At 48.2% G+C, this 19,017-nt stretch overlaps 1 protein-coding gene and 1 long non-coding RNA gene across 2 annotated transcripts in view; one reads left to right on the top strand and one right to left on the bottom strand.

Moving 5' to 3' along the window:
* LOC310697725 overlaps positions 1 to 19,017 on the top strand; it is a 951,570-nt gene that overhangs the window by 149,018 nt on the left and 783,535 nt on the right. The window lies entirely within an intron of this gene.
* Positions 1 to 19,017, bottom strand: part of LOC310697691 (P2R1A-PPP2R2A-interacting phosphatase regulator 1-like) — a 456,471-nt gene that overhangs the window by 33,227 nt on the left and 404,227 nt on the right. The window lies entirely within an intron of this gene.

Here is a 19,017-nt window from a genome sequence, read left to right as displayed (position 1 = left end):
ATGGAGGGGTGGGAGCAGAAATGGAAGGCCAGGAGCCAGGAAGCCAAGAGTCCAAGGGTGAGGAAGCAAGGAGTCAAACACAGCAAGGCAGGGAACGTGCCGCTGTGGCAAAGAGCCGAAGGGAAATGCTAACCTTATATCCCTTCCCGGCTCTTGCCACCAGGTGCTGTGAGTTACCAATCGGCCTCACCTGTGCGGCCACGCCTTGACTCTTCAGAACAAACTTAGGAAGGCCCCAGTCCTGCAGAGTCCTATTGGTCACAGGGCTTGGCTCCTGCACACACTCTTGACACATTCCCTTCTTACTAGTAACTTGCATTTTGGGAAAAGTGCAGACAGCCCTGCAATTCAATCCTGTCCATATTTCCTTGGGAAAACCAATCCCACAGAGGAGGCTTGCTCCTGAGTAGGCACATACAGGATTGCATTCATCATACAGTTGCTCCCAAAGTTAGCCTCTAGATTCATTATGAAACTACCTTGGGGGGGGGGGGTTAAAGAGAAATTTTTGGGCTAAATCAGGCATAGGCAAACTCGGCCCTCCAGATGTTTTGGGACTACAACGCCCATCATCCCTAGCTAACAGGACCAGTGGTCAGGGATGATGGAATTGTAGCCTCAAAACATCAGGAGGGCCGAGTTGGGCCACCATTAGGTTAGACAGAGACCTGGCTCAAAATCCTCTCTCGGCTACAAAAGACACGTTGGTGGGTCATGGGCCTGTCATGGTATCTCCCTCCTAAAATCCCCCACAGAGGGGTTCAAATAAATAAAAGGGGATGGGGAGGAAGTCAGGAACACTTTGCTGAGCTCCACTGTAGAAGCAGCACAGGACTGATGTTTGGGGACTACAATTCCCATCATCCCTGACCGCTGGTCCTGTTAGCTAGGGATGATGGGAGTCGTAGTCCCCAAACAGCTGGAGGGGGCCAAGTCGGGCCACCACCGTGTGAGACAATTAAATGAAAGTGACCCCAAATGCCAAATATCACTGTTAGGCCATAAAGCATGGGTAGGCAAACTAAGGCCCGGGGGCGGGATCCAACCCAATCGCCTTTGAAATCTGGCCTGCGGACAGTCCAGGAATCGGTGTGTTTTTACACGAGTAGAATGCGTCCTTTTATTGAAAATGCATCTCTGGGTTATTTGTGGGGCATAGGAATTCATTCATTGTTTTTTCTTCTTCAAAATATATTCTGGCCCCCCACAAGGTCTGAGGGACAGTGGACCGGCCCCCTGCTGAAAAAGTTTGCTGACTCCTACTATATGGTAATTTAGGGACCTAATAGGTCTCTAAAGCCATTTGCACATAGCAAATAGGAGCCTACACAACACAAAACACTGTTGCTGTAGGTCAGTTTTATTTTATTTGTTTTTTATCTTCTATTTTGGAAATGTACAACCAGTGGTTTTTTTCCCCTTTTAATTTTTTTTGGGACTTCCGGAGGCGGCGCCATCGGCAATGGCGGATTCCCTCTAGTTCTGAGGGAGTAGCTCCGCGGAATTCGGGTCTTGCCGCTACGGCGAAGCGGGGACCCCCTTGAAAATCACAGGCGGGTGAAGCCTGTGACCGTGGGACTCGGCGGGCACCCTTAGCGCCCCCCAATCAGCGAGGGAACCCTGGAAAGGGCTCCAGAGCGAAGCGGGGAGTCTGGCGCAGTGCTGAGAGTCAACTGCTTCTTCCGTGGAGTGAAGCCGTGCAGCTGTTGCCGGAGAGCGCCGACCTTTTTCCTGTGACAATTCGGCTAAGAAACAACTACCCGTGAGTAGGTTAAGTCTGAAGATCGGGGAACTTAAGGGGGGGGGGAGGAGTAATTCGGCACCGAAGTGGGAAGGTGTAAAAAGGAAGTCCGCCTTCCTTTTATGTAAATAGATAAAAGCAAAGGCTGTCAAAGCAAAGAGCCTGAAAACCGTGTTGAAAAAGACTCAAATCCTACATCAACAAAAAGAGAATTCCCTCCCTGCGGTGCGGGGAGAGGGGAGGGAGAAGGGGAAGTATCTTTTGCCCGCAAAAGAAGAGAGAAAGGGAACTAAGACCACCACTTAATGCCTGGGAACGGACTGTCAAGGGACATTGAAACTGCCGTATTGGGAAACGCGCTGTCAAAGGACAATGTAACTTTTTGACAGCTAGCTCGGTAAGAAGGATACCTTGATTCTGAAAAGTCTTACTTGATCTGAAACTGTTGCTCTTTTTGACTAAAGGGGGGAATTTCGAAAGTTGGAATAGCTATTTTATTGCTACAAACTGGAACTGCTATTGTGTCCCCCTAGAGGAACTTTGAAATTGCTACAATTGGCCAGGGAATTTTCCACTCTAAACTGGCCATACCAAAGGGGAATTTTCCACCATAAACAAGTAATTGTGGGACTGACCTTGATCCTTAGATAAAGTGTTATGGCAGACTTGACTCAGGAAAAAACAACAAGATCTGGTAAAATTAGACTGCAGCAGCATAGACCGTCAGCACCTGGCCTCCCTGCCCCACCAGGGGAAGATCCAGCCCAGGTGGCGTCTAAAGGAATGGCAGCTGAGGGGGGTTTAGCTACAGCCTTAGATAAAATTTTTGAATCTTTGGAAAAGTTGAGCAAACAAGTGGCTGAAGCGACAACTAAAATTGATCAAAACACTACAAGCATTAATAATTTGGGGCAGAAGGTGACCTCAAATACAGAATCTATTGAGAAACTGCTGCAGGAATCTACTTTGAACTGAAAAATAGCTGAAGAAGCTAAAGAAAAAGCATTGGCTGTAGAGGAAAAGATGTCACCGATTTGTAGGCAGCTTGAGGACCATAAGTCTTTGCTGTCTATGATTGAATTGAAAGAAAAACAGACAAATTTAAGGATTAGGGCTGTACCTGAACTTGAGAAGGACAGTTTGATTGACTTTCTTACGCAAGGATTTGCAGACTTTTGGAATTTAGACTCAGACAAGTTGGATTTCTAGATATTCCGTTCAGACTCGGAAGAGGGGGGAGAAAGAACAGAGTGAGAGACTGTTTGATTACCCTCCGATCAAGAGAGGAGAGAGACAGAATATTAAGTCTGCACTTCCAAAGGACCTTGAAAATAGGTGAATCAAGAGTGGAGATATTCAAGGATATTCCTAAACATCTTTTGGATCTTAGGTCTAACTACGGAGATCTAGTGGCCCTGCTAAGAGGAAACAGAACCATCTTTAGGTGGGAATTCCCCCAAGGCCTATCTTTTACCTTTAAAGGGAAAAAGTTCAAAATAAGATCAGTGGAAGATAAAGAAAAATTTCTGAAAGAACACGGAGAAGATCTGCAAAAAGAAGCCGAAGAAGAGCTAAGAGCCTTAAAACCAGGAATACAAGACATAGTACCACTACCTTTGGGATTGGACAAGTTAGAGAAGGCGGTACCACCGACAGAACAAGAACAACTACTTGGTGCAGTTGGAGGAAAGTAAAATAAATACATCATGTCCCTGCAACTATTAAGTTGGAATATTCATGGACTTAATTCCCCGGAGAAAAGGAAAAAAGTTTTTCATTTATTGAAAAAGGAACAATTGGACTTGATTTGTTTGCAGGAAACACATGTGATAAGGCTTCATAGGAAAGTATTGATTAATAAAAGATTGGGCCAGGAGTTCATTTCATCGGACAAGGTTAAAAAGAGAGTAGTAATTTACGCCAAAGAAAGCCTATCACCGAAATTTATCTTTAAAGATGACCAAGGAAGATATGTGGCAATTGAAATCCAAACACAAGGAGAAAAATTCTTGATAGTAGGAGTATATGCACCAAATGAGGGGAAATCTGAATTTTTTAAGAAGTTGCATGAGACATTGTTAGACTATATGGATTACAACATTATTATGATGGGAGATATGAATGGAGTGGTATCTACAAATATGTACAAGTCGCAGAGACAGTTAGTTACTAAAGATGGCAGACTACCAAAAACCTTTTTTGAGATAGTAGATAGGTAGCCGTGTTGGTCTGCCATAGTCAAAATAAAAAAATTCCTTCCAATAGCACCTTAAAGACCAACTAAGTTAGTTCTTGGTATGAGCTTTCGTGTGCATGCACACTTCTTCAGATACACAGAATCTGAAGAAGTGTGCATGCACACGAAAGCTCATACCAAGAACTAACTTAGTTGGTCTTTAAGGTGCTATTGGAAGGAATTTTTTTCTTTTTTGAGATGACTGACAATATGGACTTGATTGACATATGGAGAATAAAGAATCCCTTGGGTAGAGAGGGGACCTTCTTCTCTGAAGCCAAACTGACATGGACAAGAATTTTTTTATTTTTATTTTTTTATAAAATATTTATTAAAGGTTTTAAACAATATAACACCAAGCACATACACAACCCAAAAACAATCAAAGACACCATCACCAAAATGAAAAAATACACACAGAACAAGAAAAATCATATAAAAGACATACAACATAGTTAGGTTTCATACACCAAATTTCCATAACCCTCTTTTCAGACTCCCTCACATCTCCATTTCCTGTGTTCCCATTTACAAAATCATGTTCAGCAATACTTCACCTTCTCTCAAATCTTGTTTTAATTTGTACCTTTCAACTATTATGTCTCCAATTTTACCCTTTGTTATCAAATATTTAAATATTTAAGCTTGACATAATATTATTCGAATTTCACCTTTGTTCTTATAGTTCGGTTATTTTCATACTCCTTTCCGCTAAGTTACTAATGCCAAGTTATCTTTGTATCCTGCATCATTCTAACATTCATACAATTTACAGTACTTTTGCAGATAGTCCTTAAATTTCTTCCAGTCCTCTTCCACTGTCTCTTCTCCCAGGTGTCGGATTCTGCCAGTCATTTCTGCTAATTCCATGTAGTCTATCAGTTGCATCTGCCATTCTTCCAGGGTGGGCAAATCTTCTGTCTTCCAATATTTTGCAATGAGTATTCTTGCAGCTGTTGTCCCATACATAAAGAAAGTTCTGTCCTTCTTTAACACCCTCTGGTCGACAATGCCCAAAAGGAAGGCCTCTGGTTTCTTAAGGAAGGTATATTTAAATACCTTTTTTAGTTCATTATAGATCATTTCCCAGAAGGCCTTAACCCTTGGGCACGCCCACCAAAGGTGAAAGAATGTTCCTTCAGTTTCTTTACATTTCCAACACTTATTGTCTGGCAAATGATATATTTTTGCAAGTTTGACTGGGGTCATGTACCACCTGTAAATCATTTTCATAATATTTTCTTTCAAGGCATTACATGCCGTGAATTTCACACCGGTTGACATGGACAAGAATTGACCAAATCTGGATAACTAGAGGATTGGCACCTAAGACTCGAAAAGTGGAAATTTGCCCTAAAACTTGCTCCGACCATAATGCTGTGAAAATGGAGATGAAACTAACACCTGCCGGTTCCTTCAGATGGAGGATGAATGACACCTTGTTTAGAGATCAATAAGTTACTAAGAAAGCCCAAAAAACCTTGAGAGACTATTTTGAGATAAACATGAACACTACTATTGAAAAAAGAGTAATCTGGGACGCAAGTAAAGCAATTATGAGGGGGTTTCTTATTCAACAGAATGCAATAAAGAAGAGAACTCAAAATGAGAAAAAAGATAAAATCTTGGAAAAAATAAAAGAGGGTGAGAAGAAACTGAGAGCGAAACCAAAGTCACAAGAGATTCTGAGAGAAATAAAGTTATACCAAGTTCAATATATGAAGATGATGAATCAGGAAATAGAATGGAAAATTAAACAGATGAGACAAAGGACATTTGAATCGGCTAATAAATGTGGAATACTGTTAGCCTGGCAAATGAAAAAAAGACAAAAACTCAACACCATTACTAACTTGGAAGTGGAAGGAAAGAACATTCAGAATCAAGTGGAAATTAGAAAATGCTTCCAGAGGTATTTTAAACAGTTATATTCACAAGGGCCACAGAAAGATTGAGATTGAATCCTGACAAGACAGAAGTACTGTTTCTGGGGGATAGGAGGCGGGAGGTGTGGAGGATTCCCTGGTCCTGAATGGGGTAACTGTGCCCCTGAAGGACCAGGTGCGCAGCCTGGGAGTCATTTTGGACTCACAGCTGTCCATGGAGGCACAGGTTAAATCCGTGTCCAGGGCAGCTGTGTACCAGCTCCATCTGGTACGTAGGCTGAGACCCTATCTGCCTGCGGACTGCCTCGCCAGAGTGGTGCATGCTCTGGTTATCTCCCGCTTGGACTACTGCAATGCGCTCTACGTGGGGCTACCTTTGAAGGTGACCCGGAAACTACAACTAATCCAGAATGCAGCAGCCAGACTGGTGACTGGGAGCGGCCGCCGAGACCATATAACAATGGTCTTGAAAGACCTACACTGGCTCCCAGTACGTTTCCGAGCACAATTCAAAGTGTTGGTGCTGACCTTCAAAGCCCTAAACGGCCTCGGTCCAGTATACCTGAAGGAACGTCTCCACCCCCATCGTTCTACCCGGACACTGAGGTCCAGCACCGAGGGCCTTCTGGCGGTTCCCTCACTGCGAGAAGCCAAGTTACAGGGAACCAGGCAGAGGGCCTTCTCGGTAGTGGCGCCCTCCCTGTGGAACGCCCTCCCACCAGATGTCAAAGAGAACAACAACTACCAGACTTTTAGAAGACATCTGAAGGCAGCCCTGTTTCGGGAAGCTTTTAATGTTTGATGTATCACAGTATTTTAATATTCTTTTGGAAGCCGCCCAGAGTGGCTGGGGAAACCCAGCCAGATGGGCGGGGTATAAATAATAAATTATTATTATTATTATTATTATTATTATTATTATTATTATTATTATTATGAGGTTGATTTAGACCAATTTTTAAAAATAAATGGACTTCAAAAAATCTCTCAAGAAAATAAGTTACTGTTGAATTACAAAATAACAGAACAGGAGGTGGAAGGTGCCATTCAGAATATGCAGTTGGGCAAATCTCCAGGGCCAGATGGCTTAACCTCAAAATATTATAGATCCTTGAAGGAGTGAATAATACAACCACTAAAGGAGGTTTGCAATGAAATTTTGGAGGGGGAAAAAGCTCCAGAGTCGTGGAAAGAAGCTTATATTACACTAATACCGAAAAATGAGTCTGAAAAGACGCAACTCAAGAATTACCGCCCCATATCCCTGCTTAATGTGGATTACAAAATTTTTGCAGACATTTTGGCTAAAAGACTGGGGGGGGGGGGGAAAGTTAACCCTTCACTACACCCAACAAAACCCCAAGGTGGTTGTCACCGATGGAAGCGAAGGCTCAGAAAAAGCTCAATATGGAAGTCAAATGGCCAAAATATTGGGAAATTTTGGAACAAGAAGGAGACAAATTGAAATTGCAGAGTTTTGAGAAATTAAAAGATAAAGTGCGAGACTGGCTACATTACTATCAGATAATGGAGGCATATAACTTGGATAAGAAAATTGGCTTCCAGGTGGAAAAATCAAAATTAGAAACAGAACTGTTAGAACCTAAAACTAAGATTTTGTCAAAGATGTATAACTTGCTGTTGAAATGGAATACTCAGGATGAAACGGTCAAATCTGCTATGATTAAATGGGCACAAGATGTTGGACATAACATTATGTTTGCTGATTGGGAACAGTTGTGGACCACAGGTATGAAATTTATGGCATGTAATGCCCTAAGAGAGAATATTATGGAAATGATATACAGGTGGTACATGACACCAGTCAAGCTTGTAAAAATCTATCATTTGCCCAATAATAAATGTTGGAAATGTAAAGAAACTGAAGGTACATTCTTTCGCCTTTGGTGGACGTGCCCAAGGATTAAGGCTTTCTGGGAGATGATATATAATGAATTGAAAAAGGTATTTAAATATACCTTCTTGAAGAAACCAGAGGCCTTTCTCCTGGGCATAGTCGGCCAATTGGTGCCAAAGAAGGACAGAACTTTTTTTATGTATGCCACAACAGCAGCAAGAATACTCATTGCAAAGTATTGGAAGACACAAGATCTACCCACCCTGGAAGAATGGCAGATGAAGGTGATGGACTATATGGAACTGGCAGAAATGACTGGCAGAATCCGAGACCAGGGAGAAGAGTCGGTGGAAGAAGATTGGAAAAAGTTCAAAGATTATCTACAGAAATACTGTAAAATTAATGAATGTTAGAATGATGTTGGATAGAAATTAAGTGGTCTTTTGCTGTAATGCTATAAGGGAATATGAGAAAATGGTTATTAACAGGTAAAAATTTAATGTTATAATATTTAAAAATTGAAGATTAAGATGAATGAAGAGGGGAGGGATTTGCTGAATTAAAAATTTGAACTGGAATACAGAAAAGGAAGGCGTGAGGAGGTCCAGGAAATAAGCAAATGAAAAATATGTGATGGAAAGACTGAATTGTTTTTTAACTATTTTTATTTTGTATTTTGTATTTTTTCTTTTTTCTTTTTCTTTTTGTAATTTCTTGAAAATCTTAATAAATATCTTATTAAAAAAATAATAATTTTTTGGGGGGCCCCCAAGAGAGTGGGGCCCTAAACTAGAGCTTGTTGAGCTTCTACGTAAATCCGGCACTGGGTGTCCTTCTGACTTTCCAAGGCAGCCCACCTTAGTCACCAAAAGCACAGGTGACCTGATGAAAGAATGGCTGCTTCTTGAGAACACAGACCTTTTGGATTTAGAAGGTTTTAATAATGTTTTTGGGTGGCATGCATACTTGTGGTATGACAAGGTTAAAGCACATAAAGCATTTAAAAACCATATTGTCAGAAGAGCATTGTTTAATGTTTGGACAAGATATAAAGACTTACTTGAAAATAAAACCCCAAGGTGGCTATCACCAATGGAGGCGAAGGCTCAGAAAAAACTTAATATGGAGGCTAAATGGCCAAAATATTGGGAAATTTTGGAACAAGAAGGAGACAAATTGAAATTGCAGAGTTTTGAGAAATTAAAAGATAAAGTGCGAGACTGGCTACATTACTATCAGATAATGGAGGCATATAACTTGTGTCAGAGCTGCTTGAAGATCCTAGCTCACAGAGGATCACGCTAGCCAGCGATCATTAAGTAAAAGTCTTTATTGAATTACAGTTTCCATTCTCACGCTGCTGCGCGCAACTCTACGTCTAGTAGCTAGATCGGCGAAGCTCCGTCTGAGTCTCCGCCCCGTGTGCACCAACTTAATATCCTAGCCTTGCTCCACCTTTTCCGCCTGACTGTCCTCCTCTGGGTCCCTCTACCCCCCGGGGCTTCTTCCTTCCGGGATTCTTCTGACGCTGACCCGGACCCTCCTGCCTCCTTGCGCCGGGCTTTAGGACCTGGTTCCCTTTCGGGGCTGCTTACTGCGCCGCCTTCCTCTGCATTTGAACTTGGCGCGCGCGCCCAACCTTCCACTTTCCTCTTAACCGTTTCTTCGCTCCCCGATGGAGGTGTGGCCACTCCTGACTCATGCCCTCCCTCCTGTGGTGAGCTGCCAGCGCTTCCCCCCTGGCTCCCTTCCTCTTCCCTGCTTCCTGGCGGTGACGCTGGTCCCGATTTCCAGCTGCTCCCCCCCTGAGTCCCCTCTGGCTCTATCTTCCTGGGGTGCCCCCCTAGACTCCCCCCTTGCCCTGGCCACTGGTGCTCCTTTCTGTGAATCCTCTGATTCACTGGAAAGACTAGGAGATCTCGGGTCGTCGTCATCACTCATCTTTTCTTCTGCCTCCTCCCCTTCGCTCTCTGTTTCCTCCCTTGCCCGTGCCTCTGCTCCTAAACCCCTGACATCCATCCCCCCCTCGAAGCCCCCCATTCCCCCCTCCCCTCCTTCCGGTGCTGGAGCTGGGGGCTGCTGTTGCAAAGGGACGAACGTCGGATATCGGTCGCTTCCCGTGGCGGGCCTCCATCTGAAGTCTCGCGGGTCTTCCTCCCTGCTCTCGTCGACAACGGTCACCTCCGCTTCCATCTCTGTGCCGCCGTGCTCGAAACCAGGGTCGTCCCCGAAAACGTCCATGTCCGTCTCTCCCTCACTTCCTCCTGGCGGTGTTGCTCGTCCTGGGCCTTCCAGCCACCGTCTGCGGAACTGCTCCTCTGGTCTATCGTCCCACCAATACGAGGGTTCTGATGCAGATCCCGAGGGTGACCCCTCCGGGGAACGGACGTCTTGTGTCGGGTCCTCGTCCGAGTCGAAGCCCCGGAAAGTGATGGCCGAAAGCGTGGGCGTGAAAAGCCAGTCGTCGAAAAAGTCTGCTGGCATAGGTCTATGGGGGAAGAGGGCATGAAACTCGTCTTTGAGGAGAGGTTCGTCCAAGGCGTAGCCCGGCACCCAGCTGTTCGCACTGGCCGGGGTGCCCTCCTTGGCGAGAAAGTATTCTACCCCCTCTTCCCCCCATCTGGAGTCCAAAATCTCCGTGACTTCGTTGATGCGCTCCTTCTGTGCCACTCCCGCGTGCCCTGTTCTGTCTCTGACCGGACTCGGCGCCGTTCCGGGTTCCTGGAACCTGTGCGGTGCCTTGTAGGGAGTGAGCACCGATCTGTGGAATACCGGATGCATTCTGGAACCCTCCGGAAGTGCCAGTCTGAAAGCTACTGGGTTGACCTGCTCTTCGACTTGGTAGGGCCCCAGTTGTTTATGCCCTAGTTTCTTCTTGGCCAACGACCTGGCCGGCACTGCGTGGGCTGCTAACCAAACCCAGTCTCCCACGTGGAGCTCTTCGCCAACCCTTCTGTGCTTGTCCGCTTGTACCTTGTATGCGTGCTTGGCCAGCTCCAGGTGGCGCCTCAGCTGATCGTGGACTTCCTGCAGCTCCGACGCGAACGCATCTGCTGTCTGCGGCTCCCCCTCCCCCATTCTTTCCAGTCCCGGGAAGGTTCTGGGGTGCCTCCCGTTGTTGGCGAAGAACGGCGTGACCCCCGTGGACACGTGCTTCGTGTTGTTGTAGGCGAACTCGGCAAGCGGCAGGTAATCCACCCACGTCGCAGGCTGTTGATTTGCATAACATCTCAGGTACTGCTGCATGATGGCATTGACCCGCTCCGCTTGCCCGTTGGTCTGCGGGTGTCTCGCCGACGCCAGGTTGATCTTGACGTTCAGGAAGCCCATCAGCTTCTGCCAGAAATTCGAGATGAACTGCCGCCCCCGGTCGGACAGAATAGACCGTGGCAGACCGTGAACCTTGAACACGTGGTCTATGAACAGTTTGGCGGTTTGCTCCGCCGTGGCCACCTTAGCACACGGAATGAAATGCGCCATCTTGGAAAACAGGTCCACCACCACCAGCACTGCCGTCTTGCCCCTCGAGCTGGGCAGATCCGTGACAAAGTCCAGGGCCACCCTTTCCCAAGGTTCGACCGGAGTTTGCAGCGGTTCCAACAGTCCGGCCGGCGGTTTGTGTACTGGTTTGGCCCTCTGGCAGGTGTCACACCTCGCCACGTAGTCTGCGACCTCCCCTCTCATTCCAGGCCACCAGAAATCCCTGGCTACTAATTCCACCGTCTTCTCCTTGCCAAAGTGCCCGGCCGTGGGCGCGTCGTGCAGCTGCTGCAGCACCTTGGCGCGAAGGTCGTCTCCCGGCACGTAGATGGCCCCTTTACGGATGAGCAATCCATCTCGTAGCTGGAAACCGTCGGCCGCAGCCGTGCCCCTTTGCACCTCTGCCATCTTTGCTTGCGCGAAGGAGTCATCCTGCAACGCTCGTCGCACCGCCTCCAGGTCCACGGTGGCCGCGGCGCACGCCCATACTGTTGGTGCGAAGATGTGCATGGCGGCCGCTGGCGTTGCGTCCTCCAGATACTGTGGCTTACGGGAGAGGGCGTCCGCCATGATGTTAGTGTCCCCCGGGACATACTCTATGCGGAAGTCGAAGTTCGCAAAAAACTCAGCCCAACGTATCTGCCTCTGGTTTAGGAACTGTGCCGTGCGCCAGTGCTCCAGATTCTTGTGGTCCGTGCAAACCTGCACCGTGTGCTTGGCGCCGATCAGGAAGTGCCTCCACGCTTTGAACGCTGCATGAATGGCCAGCAACTCCCTGTCCCAGATGGTGTAGTTCTGCTCGGACTTGCTGAGCTTCCTGGAGTAAAACGCTGCCGGTCGCCACACCCCCTGCTGGTCCTTTTGCAGCAGGACCGCCCCCACGGCTCTGTCCGAGGCGTCTGTCTCCACCCTCATCGGCCTGCTGGGGTTGACGTGAAGCAGCTGCTCTTCCGACGCGAAGAGACGCTTGAGTGCCTGAAAGGACTGCTCCGCCTCCTCTGTCCAAACGAACTTCTTTTTCTTGGAGCTAAGCGTGTCTGTGATGGCCGCTGTCTGCATAGCGAAGCCCTTGATAAACTTGGGATAGAAGTTCGCAAAGCCGACAAACCTCTGGACCTCCTTCCGGTTGCGTGGACTCTTCCAATCCAATACCGCGCGAACCTTGGCGCTGTCCATGGCGAGCCCCTTGTCAGACAACTTGTAGCCCAGAAAATCCACCTCCGTCACGTCAAATTGGCACTTCTCCAGCTTGGCGTAGAGCCTATGTTGCTTTAGTCTGGTCAGCACTTCCTTGACGTGTCTGTCATGCTCCTGCTGCGATTCCGAAAAGATCAGGATGTCATCTAAGAAACAGACGCACGTCTTGTAGAGAAGTCCCGCCAACACGTGATGCATGAAAGCTTGAAAAACGTGGGAGCCATTTTGCAATCCAAAGGGCATAACTCTGTATTCGTAGGTACCCAGTGGCGTGAACATGGCCGTCTTCCACTCATCTCCCTCCCGCATACGAATGAGGTTGTGCGCCCCTCGCAGGTCTAACTTGGTGAACACTTTCCCCTTCCGCACCTTCGCCAGGAGGTCGTCGATTCGGGGCATGGGGAAGTCCGACGGCTTGGTCCCATTGTTTAAAATGCGATAGTCCACGACCAGTCTTTTTTGGGGCGTGTCTCGCTTTTTAACAAAGAATACTGGACTGCCCCCCGCTGCCTTGGACTCTCGGATGAAACCGCGCTCCAAATTATGATCTATGAACTGTTTGAGTTCCTGCAGCTCGTCCTCTGACATGGAATACAGTTTCCCCTTAGGCAGCGCCACCCCCGGCAGCAGGTCAATCTTGCAGTCATATGGTCTGTGAGGGGGTAGCCTGTCTGCCTCCTTCTCGCAGAAAACTTCCAAAAATTCTGCGTACTTGTGGGGAATCGCTTGCAGCGTGCCTAGCAGCAGCTGTGACTCCTCTTCCTCTCCTTCCTGCCGGGGCACGATGCAGTGTTCAGCACAAAAGGAAGAGCCGAAGATCAGCTGCCTCTGGTACCAAGCCAGCGTTGGGCTGTGCTTGTCTAGCCAACTCATTCCCAATACAATGGGCGTATCCGATAGTTGAGTGACATTGAAGCTGATGATTTCTTTGTGATTTCCAAGTCGCATCGCCATGGGCGGCGTCTGCTTCACCACTTGCCCCCCTAGCAACTCCCTGCCATCCACCGTGACAACCTGCAGGGGCAGTGTGGCCGGCAGCAACTGTATAGCGTGCTTGTCGACAAAGTCCTGCCCTATAAAGTCCGCGTTGCTGCCCGAGTCAACTGTGATGGGCACGTCAGTGGTGATTCCATTGGGCAGCTGGAGAGATGCGGTGAGCCTCACCACTGGTTTGGGCGGGAGGGGGTTCACGGGCTGTAAAACCTCTGGGGACTGCGTCACTAACACGTCTGGCTGGGCCCCAGGGCCTCTTCCTCCAGCCAGACTGCGTCGTTTCCCTGCTGTGGTCCCCCTTGCTGCGTTGCTGCAGTCACCATTGCCGAGGCTGCAGTAAGCTTGTGGAGCCTCTGGGGACACTCTTTTGCCATATGCCCTGGCTCCTCACAGACGTAACACTTCCTGTTCCCTCTAGGAGGCTTCGCTTTCACTGCTGCCGGTGCTAGGGCTCTGGTTGCTGACTGAGCCCTTGCACCTCCAACCTCCATAGGTTCGGCTCCTCCTCCTGGCGGAGGCATGGATTGCGCCCGCGCTGCTTCTCTGGGAAGGAAGGAGGGGCCCCTGGCTGGTTCGCGCCCTCCACGCCCTTCGTCCCTGCTCCACGGACGTTCTTCCAGCCTCACCCCCACTGCCAGTGCCCTCTGAACGACCTCCTGGGTGGTTCGGGGTCTCTCCCCCCTCGCGATCTCATCTTTAATCGAGTTGTGCAGCCCCTCCCAAAAGAGGTCTCTTACAGGAGCCGAATCTCTGTCCCATTCCAGGGCACTGACCAAGGCGAAAAAGCGGGCATGATACTGCCTGACGCTGGCCCTCCCTTGTCTCAGCCCATGCACCTCCTTCCGTGCAAGATCCACGTCAATACTTGATAAAAAACACCCATCCATCGCTTTAATAAAGGCATCTGCATTCTGGAGCGCCGGATCCTTATCTCTCCATAAATTGCGTAGCCATGCTTTAGCATCCCCATGCAAATGGGACATGATGAATCCCACTCTCTCTTGCTCATCTCTAAAGTCTTTATGCAGCAGTTGCAGTGCGCACAGTACGTCGGCTCTAAAGTTGGGATACTGTTGCAGGTTCCCATCGAAGTGAGAGACCAGCCCGCCTGTCCGTCTCGCCAACCCAATTCCCTCCTGCCGGGGTGTCTGCTTTGTCAGCACGTCTAACCTGACCTGGAGATCCCTGCAGGCGGCAGCTGCCTCCTCCTCTCTCTTCCTGGATGCGAGAGCCTCGGCATTCAGTTGTGCCCTGCTTTTCTGAGTTCCTCTATCTGCTGCTCAGCCGTCATGTCGTCTGCCGTTCGTGAGCTCGCTAGTAGGCACCTGTTTCTCTCCCCTCCTCGAGGCTGTAGATGCCCACAATCGTGAGACGGAGCTTACTGTCAGAGCTGCTTGAAGATCCTAGCTCACAGAGGATCACGCTAGCCAGCGATCATTAAGTAAAAGTCTTTATTGAATTACAGTTTCCATTCTCACGCTGCTGCGCGCAACTCTACGTCTAGTAGCTAGATCGGCGAAGCTCCGTCTGAGTCTCCGCCCCGTGTGCACCAACTTAATATCCTAGCCTTGCTCCACCTTTTCCGCCTGACTGTCCTCCTCTGGGTCCCTCTACCCCCCGGGGCTTCTTCCTTCCGGGATTCTTCTGACGCTGACCCGGACCCTCCTGCCTCCTTGCGCCGGGCTTTAGGACCTGGTTCCCTTTCGGGGCTGCTTACTGCGCCGCCTTCCTCTGCATTTGAACTTGGCGCGCGCGCCCAACCTTCCACTTTCCTCTTAACCGTTTCTTCGCTCCCCGATGGAGGTGTGGCCACTCCTGACTCATGCCCTCCCTCCTGTGGTGAGCTGCCAGCGCTTCCCCCCTGGCTCCCTTCCTCTTCCCTGCTTCCTGGCGGTGACGCTGGTCCCGATTTCCAGCTGCTCCCCCCTGAGTCCCCTCTGGCTCTATCTTCCTGGGGTGCCCCCCTAGACTCCCCCCTTGCCCTGGCCACTGGTGCTCCTTTCTGTGAATCCTCTGATTCACTGGAAAGACTAGGAGATCTCGGGTCGTCGTCATCACTCATCTTTTCTTCTGCCTCCTCCCCTTCGCTCTCTGTTTCCTCCCTTGCCCGTGCCTCTGCTCCTAAACCCCTGACAACTTGGATAAGAAAATTGGCTTCCAGGTGGAAAAATCAAAACGAGAAACAGAACTGTTAGAACCTAAAACTAAGATTTTGTCAAAGATGTATAACTTGCTGCTGAAATGGAATACCCAGGATGAAACGGTCAAATCTGCTATGATTAAATGGGCACAAGATGTTGAACATAACATTATGTTTGCTGACTGGGAACAGTTGTGGACCACAGGTATGACATTTACGGCATGTAATGCCCTAAGAGAGAATATTATGAAAATGATATACAGTGGTACCCCGCAAGACGAACGCCTCGCAAGACGGAAAACCCGCTAGACGAAAGGGTTTTCCGTTTTGGAGGCGCTTCGCAAGACGAATTTCCCTATGGGCTTGCTTCGCAAGACGACAGCCCATAGGGAAATATCCGGGACAGCGGGGAAGCGCAGCGCGTCTTCCCCACTGTCCTCGGACCTCCTCCGAAGCCAGGCGGTGGGGCAGGAACGCCTCCTCCCGCCGCCGCCGGGCTTCGGAACGATGCTCCGAAGCCGGGTGGTGGGGAGGGAACACCTGCCCCCGCCGCCGGGCTTCGGAACGCTGCTCCGAAACCGGGCGGCGGGGCGGGAACACCTTCTGAAGGCGGGCGGGGGGCGAAAGTCTTTGTCCCCCCTGCCTGCCTTCCCAGGGGCTTTTAAATCGCCCCGGACAGCGGAGAAGTCCTCCGCTGTCCCGGGGTTTTTTAAAATGCTGGGGGTGGGAAGAAAAGCCCTTGTCCCCCCCCCCAGCCTTCAGAAGAGGTCCGGGGACAGTCTTGTCTGAAGGCGGTCTTGTCTGAAGGCGGGACAGTCTTGGTCTGAAGGCGGTTTCCCTAGGAACGCATTAATTGATTTTTGATGCATTCCTATGGGAAACCGTGCATCGCAAGACGAAAAACTCGCAAGACGAAGAGACTTGCGGAACGAATTAATTTCGTCTTGCGAGGCACCACTGTACAGGTGGTACATGACCCCAGTCAAGCTTGCAAAAATCTATCATTTGCCCAATAATAAATGTTGGAAATGTAAAGAAACTGAAGGTACATTCTTTCGCCTTTGGTGGACGTGCCCAAGGATTAAGGCTTTCTGGGAGATGATATATAATGAATTGAAAAAGGTATTTAAATATACCTTCTTGAAGAAACCAGAGGCCTTTCTCCTGGGCATAGTCGGCCAATTGGTGCCAAAGAAGGACAGAACTTTTTTTATGTATGCCACAACAGCAGCAAGAATACTCATTGCAAAATATTGGAAGACACAAGATCTAGCCACCCTGGAAGAATGGCAGATGAAGGTGATGGACTATATGGAACTGGCGGAAATGACTGGCAGAATCCGAGACCAGGGAGAAGAGTCGGTGGAAGAAGATTGGAAGAAATTTAAAGACTATCTACAGAAATATTGCAAAATTACCGTAGTTTTCGCTCCATAACACGCGTTTTTTTCCTCCTAGAAAGTAAGGGGAAATGTCTGTGCGTGTTACGGAGCGAATGCTTCCCTCCTCCGTGGTTTCCAGCGGGAGAAGAGCCGCTGAGTGGGGAGGAGAGAGGGACAGAGTGCCTGCTTCTTTAAAGGAGCAAAGCGAGAGGGGAGAGGAGCCGCTTACACGAGTGTAAGCGGCTCCTGTCCGGTTGGCTCCTTTAAAGCAAGCAGGTTCTGCTTCTCTCCCTCATCCCCACTCAGCGGCTCTTCTCGCTCTTTCAGCTCGCTAAGGTGGGGGCGGGGAGGGAGAGAAGCAGAGCCTGCTTGCTTTAAAGGAGCAAAGTGGGAGAGGAGCCGCTTACACGAGTGTAAGCGGCTCCTGTCCGGTTGGCTCCTTTAAAGCAAGCTGGCTCTCTGTATCTCTTTCCTGCCGCTTTGCTGGAAATAGCAGGCAAGATTTTCAGTGTCCTCCCGCTTTGCTTTTCAGCTCGCTAAGGGTGGGGGGGAGGGGGAGGAGGGAGAGAAGCAGAATCTGCTTGCTTTAAAGGAGCCTACCGGACAGGAGCCGCTTACACTCGTGTAAGTGGCTCCTGTCCGGTAGGCTCCTTTAAAGCAAGCAGGCTCTCTGTCCCTCCAGCAAAGTTTTTCAGCTTGCTAAGGAGGGAGAGAAGCAGAACCTGCTTGCTTTAAAGGAGCCTACCGGACAGGAGCCACTTACACTCGTGTAAGCGGCTCCTGTCCGGCAGGCTCCTTTAAAGCAAGCAGGCTCTCTGTCCCTTCAGCAAAGTTTTTCAGCTTGCTAAGGGGGGGGGGGGAGAGAGAAGCAGAGCCTGCTCCACGCGTGCTCCTTGTCCCTTAAGTGCTTTTCCTTCCCTCCCCACTTAAAACATGGTTACAAAGCACAGATCCACATGGATCCTCAGGATTTTTGCACTGGGTCACCCCAAATTCACCATCAGGTCACATAGCATGTCCATGGCTACAGTTTGTACCAAAAAAATTTACGCACCCACTGTTGCCTGGGGCTGCAGTGGTGCAAAAACATTGTTACAAACATGGATCCACATGGATCCTCAGGATTTTTGCATTGGGCTACCCCAAACTCACCGTCAGATCACATGTCTGTGGCCACAGTATGAACCACAAAAATCATACATCCACTGTTTCGTTTAGAATATTTTTTTCTTGTTTTCCTCCTCTAAAAACTACATGCGTGTTATGGTCGGGTGCGTGTTATAGAGCGAAAAATACGGTAATGAATGTTAGAATGATGTTGGATAGAAACTAAGTGGTCTTTAGCTGTACTGCTATAAGAGAATATGAGAAAATGGTTATTAATAGGTAAAAATTTAATGCTATAATATTTTAAAATTGAAGTTTAAGATGATTGAAGAGGGGAGGGATTTGCTGAATTAAAAATTTGAATTGGAATACAGAAATGGGAGGCGTGAGGAGGTCTGGGAAATACGCAAATGATAATATGTGATGGAAGGACTGAATTGTTTTTAACCATTTTTATTTTGTATTTTCCTTTTTTCCTTTTCCTTTTTCCTTTCTTTCTATTTTGTAATTTTTTTGAAAATCTTAATAAATATTTTATAAAAAAAACCAACAAAAGCACAGGTGACCAGAGGCATTTACGTTTTTAGACACACTATTCACAACTTAACAGCAACGGAATGGCAATATGAAAGCAGAATAGCTAATATTACGGATGGATTGAATGACTGCCCCTTATTGATTTACCGCATTTCCCCATGTAAGACGCCCCCATGTATAAGATGACCCCTCTTTTGTTATTTGGTAAGCCTGTAAGCGTTGTACAGAGGCTGTCCCGGATCGACATGATTTTTGGAAAAGTACAAAACCCACATAGAATGCCTGCTGTTATCCTGCTTGTGAAAACCATCAGAGATTGCAAAGAAAGGAAATTTATGATAACAACAAGAAGAGAAAAGAAGTAACAAAGGACTTTCCGGATCAAACTGGAGAGAACTGTCTAATTAATGCAGTAAGATAAGTGATGCTGTTTTGGACTCGAGCTGAGCTTGATGTATGG

The sequence above is a fragment of the Podarcis liolepis genome (genome assembly GCF_965112155.1).
Source record: "Podarcis liolepis genome assembly, chromosome: W".
NCBI lineage: Eukaryota > Metazoa > Chordata > Lepidosauria > Squamata > Lacertidae > Podarcis > Podarcis liolepis.
Note: the sequence above shows the minus strand (reverse complement) of the source record. Positions and strands in the feature narration are given on the sequence as shown.